The sequence below is a fragment of the Mus musculus genome, chromosome 8 (assembly GCF_000001635.26).
Source record: "Mus musculus strain C57BL/6J chromosome 8, GRCm38.p6 C57BL/6J".
Lineage (NCBI taxonomy): Eukaryota > Metazoa > Chordata > Mammalia > Rodentia > Muridae > Mus > Mus musculus.
The window spans coordinates 47,996,250-48,012,432 of record NC_000074.6 but is presented as its reverse complement, the minus strand read 5'-3'; the positions used below and the strand labels follow the sequence as shown (position 1 = coordinate 48,012,432).

Below are 16,183 nucleotides of genomic sequence, written 5' to 3'. Positions count from 1 at the left end.
TGGTTTGGAATTCAACGTGTGAACTCAGCAGGGGACACATTCAATCCTCGACAAGTTATAATATCTGAGAGATCCTCTCTGTTACAAGCATATGGGGTAGAATAGCAACAGCTAGCCTTTCCTGTGGAGTCTGTATGTTGGGCCAAGTCATGAGTTCTTTGCATACGTTAGTTCACATAAGAGTTGCTATGGCATGCATAGTAATCAAGGGTTCATGAATCCCAAAGGCCAGATAGACGACCCGGGCAGTGATTGGATCATCAGAGTTCTAGTCTTGAGAGTGAATCCCTCCAGTTACAGATTCATAGCTTTCAGAACGGCATTCAGAGGCAGGCTCTGTTATCCATGTGAGCAGGCTCTCTTGGCTTCCCCACACAGGAAGTAAGATGTTCTCCGTCAGCTGCCGACTTCCCGCTGACATAAAGGCATCCAGGACACCGGACAACGGGCTGAAACTCGTTGTGAGTCTGAAATGAACTTTTCTTCATTTAAGGTGACTAGCCTCAAGTGTTTTGTCTCCAGGACTGGAAGCTGACCACTACAGCACTCAGCTTCATGGGGTAGGCACTGTTTAGCATATCTTCACGCAGAGGAGGGCACAGAGACCCAGAGACACTGAGTAACCACCCCGCTGATGTCACGTCACCCAGACAGTAAGTGTCAGAATCTGTGTGCTCACTTCAGTTCCCGAATGTGCCCCAAAGACAATGACTATTCACGCTCACAGGTTTTAGATAATATTGCAGCCTGGGGAGAAGGTAAAAAAATAAATAAATAACTATTAGATGCTCCTGATGTCCTGGTTGAAAAATGATTTATAATTTCAAATATATGCATATGATTCTAACCTTTGGAGCTGAAGTCCCCCAAAGATGCTGCAAAACCAAAGAAAGCATTCAGCGTCACATTTTTGTTTGTTTGTTTGTTTTGTTTTTCGAGACAGGGTTTCTCTGTGTAGCCCTGGCTGTCCTGGAACTCACTTTGTAGACCAAGCTGGCCTCGAACTCAGAAATCTGCCTGTCTCTCCCTCCGGAGTGCTGGGATTAAAGGCGTGCGCCACCACGCCCCGCTGTCAGCACCACATTTTTAATGCTGAAAGGTTTTCTTTTGACTTTGTGAACTCTTCTGACTTTGGATCGGGTTAAGCACAGACCTGAGCAGAAAGCAGGTTATCCTCAGACAGGTACACAACAGAGAGAGGCATTCGCACAGGAACCTCGACGCGCATGCGCAGAAGTAAAGTGACAAGGAAAACCCATGCTGCTGGGCAGTCCTCAGTTACACCAGAAGAGGGCGTCAGATCTCATTACGGATGGTTGTGAGCCACCATGTGGTTGCTGAGATTTGAACTCCGGACCTTCGGAAGAGCAGTCGGTGCTCCTAACCACTGAGCCATCTCCTCTCCAGCCCAATAAGTAAAATTTAAAAGATGAAATAAACGCTGGGTATCAAGAGCTCCAGAGAGAAGCCTGGAGCCTTTTACTCCCCCAGAAGAGTACTTGTTACTTTTATCAAAGACAGAAAAATTCTTTTTTTTTTTTTTTTTTGGTTTTTCGAGACAGGGTTTCTCTTTATTCAGATAAAGAGAAAAAAGAGAAACCTGGAACTCACTTTGTAGACCAGGCTGGCCTCGAACTCAGAAATCCGCCTGCCTCTGCCTCCCGAGTACTGGGATTAAAGGTGTGTGCCACCACACCCGGCGACAGAAAAATTCTTAAGAGACTAACACAGGCCTTGGGAAATGGTTCTAAGAAAGGTTTGAGACACGCCTCACATCTCAGCTCCTTTTTCCTAGAGAATGAAAGGCATTTTACCTCGCTGAGCTTGACTGAAGGGCAGAGGTGAATGCCCAGGGTGCACCAAGGTGGCCTTCCTCCTTTCTGCAATTCATCACCCATGGAGAGAGCTGATTGGCTGAATCCCGTTCAGTCTCTCTGTCTCTGTCTGTCTCTGTCTCTCTGTGTCTGTCTGTCTCTGTCTCTCTGTCTGTCTCTGTCTCTCTCTCTCTCTCTCTCTCTCTCTCTCTATATATATATATATATATATATATATATATATAGAATTTAGTTAAATATATATATATATTTAACTAAATTCACGTCTCTCCCCGCTGAATTTCTTCTCTGTTTTCTCCAGCTGGAGGCGTCCACCCTTCCTTCAAGACGCCAAGGTTCCTATCCCCAAATTTAGGAATTAGGAAAACAGTTTAGTATTGGGAGGAGTTAAAAAGAAGAAGAAGAAGAAGAAGAAGAAGAAGAAGAAGAAGAAGAAGAAGAAGAAGAAGAAGAAGTCCGTTATAATTTTCAACATTTACTGCAAGAAATAGTGAAAGGTTCAATGTCATGAGGTATCTGAATTAGAAAATTAATCAGCTGGGCATACTGACGCTTGCCTTTAAACCCCACACTCTGGAGGCAGAGGCAGGTAGATCTTTATGAGTTCGAGGTCAGCTTGATCTACAAATCGAGTTCCAGGAAGGCCAAGCCAATTACACAAAGAAATCCTATCTCGAAAAACAAAACAATTAATTAGTTTAGGGTCAACTATTTTAAAATATATTGCCAGTGAGATGGTTCAGTAGGTGAAGATGCTTGCTAGGAAAGCTTAGCGACCCCCGAATTAATCCCCAGAACCCAGGTAAAAACGGAAGGAGAAAACGGACTCCGTGTAGTTGCCGGCTATCTCTCACCGCCACACATACGCGTGGTGGGATGCTCACTCCCGCACACATCGCGCACACACAATGACAGTAATAAGACTTACAAACGTTATTTTTTTTTCCTCAAACAATTGCGGGTTTTGGTTGCAGTAAAGATAAAAAGAGGGATGGCAAAGAAAGACAAGGCCATCAGCGGATGGGAGATAAGGGCAGAGGAAGACGAACCAATTCTAAATGATGCCTTGTGTCAGACACACTCAATTACCAGATCCCAATATCTACACAACAAATAGGGTAGCTGAGAAATGGAAAACCGGACAGGAAGATGGCTGTAGGGTTGCCCAGCTAATCCAATACAACCAGGAACCCAACAAAGATCTTCGCGACCCTAGACTCTGGGATTCTCCCTAAGCCCCAGCCCACGTAGACCATGACACTATGTCACATAATTGAAGCTAAGGGATGATGGGTAGGCACAGTGGAAAATTTGGCAACAGTAAAAAGTTTCTGAATACACAACAGCAACAAAGCTAATTGTGTAACAATGCTAAGATGTTTTCTAGCAGTGTTTGCTCTTGTTACTCAGTACAGCTTCTCTGCAGCCTTGATTGTGACGTCACACGGGGAAGCACATTGCGCATGCGTCGCCCCCTAGCCTCACCGCTGCTGCCTTAAACAGTTCAGACCAGACTAGAGTGTTGGACAGTCCTGGTTGTGTGTTGAATGTTCCTGGTTGCGGTATTTTATTGGGCTTAGAAATTTTTCTGCTCTTAGGAGGAACATAAATGATTTTAATTACAGTACACAAAGTCTCTCCTGCCTACGCCACCTCTTAGCAGGTAAAAGATTAGCGCGCGGATTTCTGTGATTGTATTGCGTTAAAAGGCTTTATTTTAAAAGGTCTTGGAGTTGCTGATTTGAGGTTCATTTTTTAAATTATTAAATAAAGTTTCTCTTGAGACTAGGACAGAATTTCCGACAATTTCTGAGTGGTTCTAAACACACTCTTGGGATTTTTGTGCTATGGATTTATGCAAAGTGGCACACTCGGCTTTGCCAGCTCTAACATCAAACTATCAACTATGAAAAATGTTGACGATGCTCTGTGCCCTGCAGAATTAAATACTCAGCTAAAACGTCGTTCTTGATTTAAAGCTAAATGAACGTCTCGTTAACATACAAATTCCCTTTAATCGTGAACAAATGGTAAGATGATATGTATGCCAACAAATTGTTTAAAAATAAATGAGTTATCATTATTTGATGTGTATGTCTATAGACCAAGGGTTGTATAAAAATTCCTCAGCTATAAGGTGGTAATCAATAGTTCCTAAGAAAAGTTGTCAGGCACGTGTGCACAAAAATAAAAACAACCAGAAAAAGAATGAAAAAGGAGAATACACAGCCACGTTTCTACATAGTCCAAATGTATGTGTGCGCAGGTATTACCTCCGTGTCACTAAAAGAAAAAGAGAAAAGGAAGCAATATGGCAGGTTTTGGTTGCTCAGGTTCTCCCTGTAGCCAAGGGATGTCGGCTCTACACAGCTCTCGGCAGCGTACCTGCATGTGGGTGGCCGCGGATCTGCACACTTCCAGGGACTCAGGTCAGGTGTGAAGCCAGAGTGGCAAAGGTCTTCACCACTCAAGAACAATAGGGTAAAAGACTGGACTGAACAGGGAAGAAACCATCTCTTCCCTCAGTGGTGAGAGTCACTAGCTTGCAGCTTGGACTTCTCAAAAGAGGCCGAGAATCTATGGTATCTCTTGTCAAGTCTTTGTTGTTGTTGTTTTCCTCTGAGCAACCAAAGCAGAACACAGCAATAAAATTTTGCAGTAATCTTCCTCCAAGAACAGTCAGGTTGCTAAGAAACTGAAAGTGATTGGATGACTATCACTGCACAAGCATGCTCATGGGCATCCAAGAACACATGTGTGCATGCATTTGGAGGACAGAGGACAATCCCAGGTGTCATTCCTGAGAGCTGACTGAATCCTCTCCTAGATAACTATAGTTTTTAACTGCATTGCCTTATATAAACTGGTGTGCAAAATGGCTTTGTTGTGGGTAATCTTTCTACAATCAAGTGCAAATTAGTACCAGTACCATGACATATCTGTCTGCCTTTATTCAGTTAACTGAAAACCCACCAAGATGAACCGCTTATAGTGGCTCTAGTGCACCTATTTAAGTCACAGACATCCCAGTCTGAGGTTTCTCTGGGCACTGAGCCCAAATCAATTCTGTGGTGCTCAATCTCTTTCATTGTCTTATTGAATGCTTTATAAATTCCTACTCTATTGTCTGTGATATTTTGGTAGATCAAAATATAAGAATGGACCAGCATGGTGGCATGTGTCTGTGGTCTTTGTATACAGGAGGCTGAGGCAGAAAGAAGAGGACTTCAAGGTCATCTTTAGTTATAGAGTGAATTTCAGGCCATTCTACTCGGCCTCAAACAAAACTCTGTGTGTGTGTGTGTGTGTGTGTGTGTGTGTGCACGTGTGTGTGCGTACGCAAATGTTGCATCATATTTTTATCTATCTACCTAATCTGTAATCTAATGTATAAGGTTATACAGCTTACAACCACAAATAGCTGAAGAATTGACTTTTTATTAGTTACAATATAAGAGCCAAAATAGGCAGGAGAATTTTCTGGCCTCTATGGAGGGTCAGAGACCATCTGTTTCCTCTGTATTTAGCGGTCTGAACAGTTGGACTTTATTTCCTCTGCATAATGCTTAACTTTTAAGACCAAAAAGTTTTATCTAAGGATGGTGCACAGATGTGCTGAATGACAAATTTAAACAGGCATTTATATGCGCCTTGGCTTTATATCTGAAATAGCTGGTGGAATTTGGCCTAGAACTATATTTTTAGATCAATTAACCCATGATTGTTCCCATTTCAATTAATATATTGTATATTCCTACACAAAAGAGTCATTTAAGAATAGTGGATTTTAAAAAGATATGGTCAGCTCATACAAACTGTAAAAGCCAACAAAATTATTTAGAATTAGTACTATTAGAATTTTTTTTTCTAGACTTGGGATGTACTTCAGTGTCAGAGCATTAAGCTAACATGGCCCTGAGAAGAAAAAACACTGTCCATGTGTATATTCTGAAATGCTAGTAATAGCCGGGCGTGGTGGTGCACGCCTTTAATCCCAGCATTCGGGAGGCAGGAGGATTTCTGAGTTCGAGGCCAGCCTGGTCTACAAAGTGAGTTCCAGGACAGCCAGGGCTACACTGAGAAACCCTGTCTGGAAAAACAAAAAACAAACAAACAACCAACAAGAAAAGAAATGCTAGTAATAATTATTTTACCAAAAAAAAATTGATGGGGTCTGTATATAATATAATACAATGCAATACAATACAATACAGATTATTGCCATATACTAAATAAATGATGTTTCAAAATAGTATGTGTGACCTCTGTTTCTTGGCGTTCATAGATTACTTCCTGCGGTGGTTTGAGAATGACCCTCAAAGGCTCACATATTTGAATGTTTGGTTCCTAGCTAGTGAACTATAGAGGAAGGATTAGGAGGTGTGGCCTTGTTGGAGGAGGCGTGTCCCTGGGGATGGGCTTTGATGTTTCAAATCACACACCAGGTCCAGCCCAGACCTCTCTGCCTACTGCTCATGGATAAGCTCTAAGCTGTCGGCTACTGGTCCAGTGCCATGTAGGTCACAGACTCATCCTTTGGAACTGTAAGCAAGGTCCCTATTAAATGCTTTCTGTTGTAAGATGCCTTTGTCATGGTGTTTCTTTACAGCCATAGAACTAAAGAGACTACCGGTGCTGTACAGACTGAGTTAAACTGAATAGCTATCAAAGAGGAACCCAGGGCCTTGAAGAAACCTCAAGCAATAAATGACAACATCATCGCAGGTAGAAAGCTAACCCATCTCCTGAAAGGACTATCTTCACACATTTAAAGATATCTTCTGAGATGTCCTATCATATCATTCTTAGGCTGCTGGGACGTTTAGTCTTCTGCAGAGGTTGCCTTGATTCCCCACCCCCTCCACGTTATTTTCCCTTAGTGAAGCCTTTGTTTGGAATGCTCGTGCATATGTGGTTTATGGTGTGGAATGTTCACGTACAAGCTTCACGCCATCTCCCAAAATGCTAAAAGCTCTCAAACCCATTTGTCCCAGTAAGAAATTTAGTGCATTGGTAAGAAGTGTAATGCATTGCCTTCCACTAAATTCCAGTCTGGGGGACACTTAGTTATTATACCACTGAGATTACCCCAGTCTTGTCGGCTCCTTGGTGTCGTCTGTCCTGTCCTAACTTGTAGACTGTTCCTGTGCCTCGGTCCTGGCTTAGCTGAAGCTTTCCCATGATTAGACTGGAGTTAGGGGCTGGGGAAAAGCTTGCAGTGGGACCAGGGGACTATGACTTATCACTAGTAACGCTAAGCTCGATTGTGTAGCTTAGTGTTTGTGAAGCTCTTTTATTAAGGTTTATTTATGTTATGTATATGAGTACACTGTCGCTGTCTTCAGATACACTAGAAGAGGTTATTAAATCCCATTACAGATGGTTGTGAGCTACTATGTGGTTTCTGGGATTTGAACTCAGGACCTCTGGAAGAGCAGTTAGTGCTTTGAACCACTGAGCCATCTCTCTAACCCCTTGCCAAGCTTCTTTACTGTGAAGTTACTCCTTTTAAACAACAGTGACACTACCGCCAGGCCATACTCAAGGGCCAAAGGGTTAGGATTCTCCCTCTGTTACTCATTCATTTATTCATTCATTCATTCATTCATTCACTCATCTATTCACTTATTCAGGCAATCAACCTCAATATTTTATTTATTTATTTATTTATTTATTTTTGCTTTTTTTTTTTTTGAGACAGGGTTTCTCTGTATATATAGCCCTGGCTGTCCTGGAACTCACTTTGTAGACCAGGCTGGCCTTGAACTCAGAAATCTGCTTGCCTCTGCCTCCCAAGTGCTGGGATTAAAGGCGTGTGCCACCACACCGGCATTTTTTTTGTCAATATTTTATATTTCAACTCATGTATAATTTTATTTTTGGGGGTTTTCTGTCATAGCCTGAGATAGCCTTGAGCTCCCTGTGTAATCTAGGATGCCCTTATAACCTTGCTTCTTCTGTCTCCACCTGCCAAGGGCTCAGACTCAAGCCATCACACCTGACTCGGATTATAATCCAATTCTGTATCCCTTATCTCATTGCCTAAGCTATTCCAAGAGCCCTGAGGTGGCTTTAGTGGATAAAGTGCTTGATGTATGAGCATGACGTGAACTGGGGAGCCCTAGAACTTGTGTAAAAGCCAGGTACAGTGGTGTACGTCTGCAAACCCAATACTGGGGGTGGAAGCAATCAGGTCTCTAGAGCTCGCTGGCCAGTGTGGCAAAAGTGGAGAGCTCCAGGTTCAACAAGAGACCTTGTCTCAATCAATCAATCATCAATCAATCAATAAATCAATCAACAAGTGATAAATGAAGGTACTCAGTATCATCTCTGTCCTACACACATGTACACCCAAGTACATACACGTGGACACCACACACACACACACACACACACACACACACACACACACACACTGGTGAATTTCATTGCAACATTTTCATGTCTGGATACAGCCTGCTTCTATCATCTTTAACTCAGTTGCCTGGAAGCCCTGCCATGTGCCTTCCTTGCCTGCCTGGCTCTCTGCAGCTAAGAACACAGTCATGGGGGCTGCTCCCTCTGCTTCAGTCCTGGCTTCATTACTAGCTGCATGCTCTTGGCTGCACACGTTTAATTACTGAAGCTTCAGTTTCTTTGCTTTTCAAAACTGTTGTACTCAGGAGACTGAGGCAGGTGGATAGCCACAGATACAGGACTGCACCATACATAGAGTGGGTTTCAGGATAGCCTGGGCCAGACAATGAAATATTGTTCTTGTTTCAAAAAACAAAAAAAACAAAAACAAAAAGCCTAGCACTGGTCATAGTATAGTGCTAAATAATTGAATTTTTTAAAAGGTCTAAATCAGATTTATTTGGTAAAAATTGTCAATAGTTAACAGAAGCCTGATGACTAAGTTTTAAAAGTATTTGTTTAAAAAATATTCAAAAAATAATTATACTGCATAAAGAAAAATCATCCTGGGGCTGGAGAGATGGCTCAGTGGTTAAGAGCACTGACTGCTCTTCCAAAGGTCCTGAGTTCAATTCCCAGCAACCACATGGTGGCTCACAACCATCTGTAATGAGATCCAATACCTTCTTCTGGTGTGTCTGATGACGGCACTTACATATATAAAATAAGTAAATAAATCCTTTAAAAAGAAAAGAAAGAACAATGTATAAAAAAAACCCATTTATTCATTTAATACTTATTCTCTGAGCATCCGTGTTCCTCTGTGGCAAACCTTTAGCCACAGCTTGCTTCCTCTTCCCCCACCCTTTAGGTATAGCATGGTAAGAACCCATTTTACTCTTTCTTACCATTATTATTGGTTTTAGCTGCACATGTTTTTGTTATATTGAAAACACTTTTATTGTTGTTGTTGTTATGTTGGAAACCTTATTATTAATTATTTTACTTCAAGCCCGATCTTCCTTTGGGTGTGAAGGTTTTATTTTACTATGTAGCATTCCATCATTTTAATATTTTCAGGGAGAAAGCAGTGGGGCAGTATTGGTATGTGGCTTTGGCATTTTAGGAATATTTTAAATCTTTGAAGTGACAGTATTCCTTTAAAAATGGAAAAAATATCTGAACTATTTAGGCTTGACAAAGATACAAATGCTATGCTCTGAATCCATCTTTTATGCTTATCTCATCGGGACACTATGCAAGTGTTGTGTGCAGGCAGCCTTTGCTGTTTCCTTAGAAATGTATGGCTAGTGGTCCACAGTTAAATTGGGGAACACTGCTCACTGGCTTGCTCCTGATGGCTCACTCAGCCTCGTTTCCTAAACTACCCAGCACCACTTGCTCAGGGATGGCTCCGCCCACAGTGGGCCCTGGTCCTCCCACATCAAGTAGGCGCACAGCTCTCCCTCCTAATGCGCTGTCTTATTGGAGGCATTTTCTCGTTTAAGGGTCCCTCCTCCAAGATGACTTCATCCTGTGTTAAGCTGACCAATCAACCAGCCAGCTCGTGGATCTACCTTAGTCAAGAAAAGCTAAAGGTCACAATCGAATATACGTGTTCTGGCTATCTTTCCCTGAATGGCCTAATGCAAAGCCTATGACCAGGCTTTTTAACCAATGATTCCTAGAGCTCCATTACAGGGCAAATTTGGGGAAACTGATATAACCTAAGACCTAATTCTATATGCAGAAACTAAGGCCCAAGGAGAAGATGATGCCCATTATGAAATATCATCAGGCACCTACCCACCCTGCGCACAATGAAAGCACAACAGAAACGATCAGAAAAATGGAGACGATGCACCGTGCGCGTTCCTGGTGGGATTATGAATTGGCACAGCCATTCTGGCACATAGTTGGTTAATACAAGTCATAATATTAAATATGCTTACTATTTGATTCAGCAACTTAGTATGGAAAGGTATTTTTCCCCACACAGGTATTTTTTAAAACAAACAAGCAAACAAACAAACAAAACCACCACCACCAACAAAACCCACTCCTCACTGCCTAGCGTAGGCCGGAGAGCTGTCCCCCACCTCTCTCCTGGGCAAAGCTGGGAGAACTGTCCCTAGTGGCTCAGTCCTAGAAAAGCTGTAGGGCTGGCAAACTCAGCTATCACATCCGGGGCTTTGACTTGGCTCACTCCATCATCTACCCCATCTGAACTGCTGGAGCCCACGAAGAGCCAGTCCTGCAGGACCAAGGCTGCAGAGTCTGCTTGACACAGAGCAACAATAGGATATCCAGAGGAGTCCTGATAAGGATCCACTGTTGATAGTGTAGCAGAAGCCAGAGGCCTTGAACCAGACAAATGACTCCTTGCAATGAATGTTTGCAAGTAGAACTATTTGGGCAAAAAGGTATATTGTGACACACGGCAGCTTCCATGGTGAGATAGATTTATTTATTTAGGGTTTTTTTGTTGTTTTTTTTTGTTTGTTTGTTTGTTTGTTTTTCAAGAGGGTTCTCTGTGTACCCTTGGCTGTCCTGGAACTTGCTCTGTAGACTAAACTGACCTCTGCCTCCCAAGTGCTGGGATTAAAGGGGGTGTGCCACTATCACCTGGCTAATTTTTAATTTTCTTTGGCGGGGAGGTTGCAAGGCAGGAGGGTAGATAGAGAGAGACTGGGGGATGAGTGGGATTGGGGTGATGTGAAATTCACAAAGAGTAAATTCACAAAGAAACCCTGCCTCTCCCCCCTCCCCCAATATCCCGCCGGGCATGGTGGCGCTCGCCTTTAATCCCAGCACTCAGGAGGCAGAGGCAGGCGGATTTCTGAGTTCGAGGCCGACCTGGTCTACAAAGTGAGTTCCAGGACAGCCAGGGCTACACAGAGAAACCCTGTCTCGAAAAACCAAAACCAAACCAAAACAAAACAAAAAAACAAACCAAAAACCACTAAGGCTTTTAAACATTTATTTGTTGTTTGTTTGTGTGGGTGAGCCTACAAAATCCGAGAGCCGTGCCTTCGGAGGCCAGAGACCAACTCAAGGGTGTTGATTTTCTCCTTCTGCCATGAAACCTAACTCACCAAGCATGGCACCAAGTGCCTATACCCGCCGGGCCATCTGGCTGGCCCACATACACACACACACACACACACACACACACACAAACACAAAGGATTTCTTCTATTGTCACATTGAGCATTTGCATCAGAAGCACCCAGAGTTGCAGTGGACAAAGCAGACCTCAAGGCCCTATTTCAAACCAATTGGATTGGACTTTCCCTGATATGGGGCTCAGTAGCCTGCATTAGCAGACGTCCACCATGATACTCTTGTGTTCATTAGATTAGAAAACACTGTTATAACAAGAGAGCTGAGCCTTAAAAGATCAGCAGAAGGCAACACAGAGGGGGCACCCTGAGGTTTACGTCGGAGTTCAGGTTTAACAAAAAACGTCCTCTTGTACCGGGGCTGAGATCAACAGAGTAAAGATGGATTCTTTGGAGAAGAGCTTTGGGTAGAATGTCAGAGCCCAACAAGATAGATAGATCATCCACGTGATGGGGCAGAGTGCCCTGGTGTGGGGAGTTTGAGCTTGAGGGGTGAAGGGAACCCCTGTAAGGAAGGTTTTGATCAGGGAGTTGATCAGTCATGAGGCATAGAGACCTGAGTAAGAGGGACAACTAGCAAGTAAAGGGAAATTGACAGTTCCAGGGGGTGGGTCTACTCAGAGGCGCTGATGAAATACTTATGCATATTGGGGTGAGGAGGGTCAGATTTCCTACTGTTGGAGAAGGGCACTCCAAACATGGAAAGGAGACCAAACTGATCTTATCCTGAAGACTGGATTTGAAGCAAAAGATTGGAATGGGTCTTCCTGCCAGGCGATGGTGGCGCACGCCTTTAATCCCAGTACTTGGGAGGCAGAGGCAGGTGGATTTCTGAGTCCGAGGCCAGCATGGTCTTCAAAGTGAGTTCCAGGACAGCCAGGGCTACACAGAGAAACCCTGTCTAGAAAAACGGAAAAAAAAAAAAAAAAAAAAAAAGAAAAGAAAAGAAAAAAAAAAAGAAAGAAAAAGAAAAAGAAAAAGAAAAAGAAAAGAAATAGAAGAAATAGGTCTTCCCACCTGAAAAGATTTAAGTAAGAAAAAAAAATCTCTCACAGGTGTTCCCAGCCATTTGCCATTTGGGCTTTAGTTAATTCTAGATGTAGTTAGGTTGACAACCAAGAATAGCCAAATAGCCATCATAGTGTGATATGTGTGTGTGTGTGTATGATATGTAATATATAATATATAATTAATTCTGTTCATTTAGAACACTCTGGCATACATGTTTTTCATTCATTCATTTATTTATTCACTTCACATCCTGACCTCAGGCTCCCTCCCTCCTCTCTTCCTAGTCCCACTCTCACAAACCCCTCCCCTCATCACCCCATGGGTACAGACCAGCCCTGACACATCAAGTCTCATCAGGACTAAGTGCATCCTCTTCCACTGAGGCTACACAAGGCAGCCCGGCGTGGGGAATGGGATTCAAAGACAGGCAACAGAATCAGCGACAGGCATCGGTTTTTATTTTTTATATTCAAATGGAAAGAGATTGAAAGCCTGATAACCCCAAAGTATGTGATACTCTTGCCAGGGTTCTGTTTTTAGGAAGCAACAAAGAGCTTCCAAGGACATTGTGTGTGTGTGTGTGTGTGTGTGTGTGTGTACACGTCTCTGTCTGTTTGTCTGTTGCATGCATGCATGTGTCCTGTGGATTCTTGCAAGCAGGGGGAGGGTGTCAGGCATTCTCCTCTGTCAGCCTCTGAGGTCTCTGCTTCCCTCAGTGTTGCTCAGGGCTGGTGTTAAAGGCAGGCAGGAGACCACACCTGACTTCTTTACCTGATTGCTAGGAATTGAACAGCAGGTCTGTATGTTTGTGAAGAAGTTGCCACCACCTCAGGATGCCTACGGGACAGTATTAAGGCCATTTGTAAATTAAGGTTACTTAGAAAGTAGCTGAATCTATTTGTTTCTTTGTTCATGGTAACCTCAAGACTTAGGAAGCTGAGGCAGAGGGATTGCTATGAGTTCAAGGCCAAACTAAGTGACACAGTAAGTTCTAGGATAACCTGGGCTTACAGAGTGAGGCCCTATGGCTCCGGTACAGGAGTAACAGTTTGAAAAGATAGAGCTTTGTTTTGTAGAATTACCATAAGTGAATCTTATGTGTCTACACACGCTCATCAACGATCAAGAGAGCTATAAGACTATTTCTAGGAGAATAATCTTTAACAAAGCGAGGCATTTGCCTCTACACTAAGTGTGTTAAGGGTAAGCACATTTCTACTCATGAGCGCATGATCCCCAGTGCAGGAATAGGTGTTGAGCAATCTTCACACTTTAATATAATTCTGTAGCATTGTGTGTGTGGGGGTGGGGGGTGGGGGTGGGGTGGCAGTGGCTGTAGGGCAGGAGTCTGCAATCAGGAATTGTGTAGGAACATTGTTCGTTCTCTGGTTCCCGAACAGGCTCCTGTTTAGCTAGTATCTTTATATAGCCCAGGCCCATCTTTTTTGTTTTGTTTGTTTTGTTTTGTTTTTACTTTTGTTTTTTTGAGACAGGGTTTCTCTGTATAGTCCTGGCTGTCCTGGACCATACAGACCAGGCTGACCTCAAACTCAGAAATTCACCTGCCTCTGCCTTCCGAGTGCTGGGATTAAAGGCATGTGCCGCTACGCCTGGCCAGGCCCATCTTTTTAAAAAGATTCATCTATTTACTTTATGGATATGAGTGCTCTCTCTCCATGTACAGCTACACACCAGAAAAGGGCATCAGATTCCACTAGAGATGGTTGTGAGTCACCATGTGGATACTGGGAATTGAACTCAGGACCTCTGGAATAGCAGCCAGCCCACTTAACCACTGAGCTACTTCTCCAGCCCAGTGTTGTTCCATCTTACATAGGGATGGTGTCACCCACGGTGGCCCGGGCCCTCTGGCATCAAATACCAGTCAGGAAAATCCCCGCAAGTATGTCCACAGGACAAGCTGATCTAGGTAAGTTTTAGTGGAAGCTTTCCTCTCAGGTGGCACTAGGCTCAATTTGACAATTAATGATAACTAGGAGAACCACCATTCTATGCTAATTGGCAAAAATATCTTCCTCATGAGCTGGCAAGATGGCTCAGCAGGTAAGAGCACTGACTGTTCTTCCTAAAGATCATGAGTTCAAATCCCAGCAACCACATGGTGGCTCACAACCACCTGAAATGAGATCTGACACCCTCTTCTGGTGTGTCTGAAGTCAGCTACAGTGTACTTATTTATAATAATTAATAAATCTTTGGGCCGGAGGGAGCAGGGACTGAGTGAGCAAGGTTGACCAGAGCAAGCAGAGGTCCTAAAAAATTCAATTCCCCGGGCAGTGGTGGTACACGCCTTTTATCCCATCACTCGGGAGGCAGAGGCAGGTGGATTTCTGAGTTTGAGGCTAGCCTGGTCTACAAAGTGAGTTCCAGGACAGCCAGGGATATACAGAGAAACCCTGTCTCGAAAAAAACCAAAAAAAAAAAAAAATTCAATTCCCAACAACCACATGAACACTCACAACCATCTGTACAGCTACAGTCTACTCACATACATAAAATAAATAAATAAATCTTTAAAAAATTTTCCTCATTAATTGATTTATTTAAGCCGGGCGTGGTGGCACACACTTTTAATCCCAGCACTCCAGAGGCAGAGGCAGGTGGATTTCTGAGTTCGAGGCCAGCCTGGTCTACAAAGTGAGTTCCAGGATAGCCAGGGCTACACAGAGAAACCCTGTCTCAAAAAACAAAAACAAAAACAAACAAAAAAAAATAATTTATTTATTCGCTACACCCCAATCTCTTCCCTTCCATATTTTCCTCCTTTTTAAATTTGACTATCTCTCAAAATAAAATTGGGAAGTTATATTATATGTTTGTTTTATTAGTGCTTTTGTGTTATGTTTTGTTTTGTTTGTTTTGTTTTGTTTTTTGAATTTGTGTGTGTGTGGTGACAAGTTTTTTGGGTTTGTTTGTTTGTTTGTTTGTAGCCCAGACTGGCCTTGAGCTTGTAGATGAGGATAACCTTGAATTTCTGACAACTGCCTTTATCTCTCACTTGCTGGGGGTCACAGGTGTGCTTTGTGTGTTTGTGTGTGGGGTGTATGTGTGGCTGTGGTGTGGCATTGGTTTTTGAGACATCTCCTAGTCTTTCCCACCCCCTCCCATGGCTCCCCTGCTGGGTTTACAGCCTCAAGCTATGCTTGTTTGAAGATAGGCTCACACCATTATGTCAGCAGCAGTGAAACAAACACCTAGGGAGAGGACGAAGTTGGCTCCTCTATTTCCCAGTGTCCAGCATTGCCTTTGTCAAGAGACACTCAAAGGGTTTTGTGTTTAGCTGTAGTTCAGTTGTGTACCAGTTCAAGCAGATTTAAACAGAGTAAAACATTTATTATTGCATTTCTTTAGTTCTGTGTTGGGAGTTTTACACATTATTGTCTCACAGGCACCAAGATAAAAAAAAATTTAATGAGAAATTAATTCAGAGAGACGGGGAAGAAAGGGCAAAATAGTTTGAAAAGACCGAGATGAGGACAAACGTACGTACGTGTGTGTGTGTGTGTGTGTGTGTGTGTGTGTGTGTGTGTGTTTGTGTGTGTCACAGTGCACACACACAAGAAGGCCAGTAGACAAACTCTGATGTGGATTCCTGCCTTCCATCTTGTCCCTGGTTGGGTGTGGTGGCACATTCCTTTAGTCCTAGCACTCAGAAGGCAGAGGCAGGAGGAACTCTGAGTTCAAGGCCAGCCTGGTGTGCATAGGGAGTTCCAGGACTCCACAGAGAGACCTTTTCTCAAAAATGGTGACAGAAAACACCAGCGAGAGCCTCTTTGTTGTTCACTGCTGCACAGGTCA

General features: G+C 43.2%; 1 long non-coding RNA gene across 1 annotated transcript; it reads left to right on the top strand.

Moving 5' to 3' along the window:
* Positions 1–2,880: 2,880 nt before the first annotated feature.
* Gm32052 lies at positions 2,881–10,194 on the top strand. Its single transcript, XR_378954.3, has 3 exons — positions 2,881–3,498; positions 6,445–6,560; positions 9,740–10,194. It is a non-coding gene; the product is annotated as a predicted gene, 32052 (long non-coding RNA).
* The last annotated feature ends 5,989 nt before the right edge of the window (positions 10,195–16,183 follow it).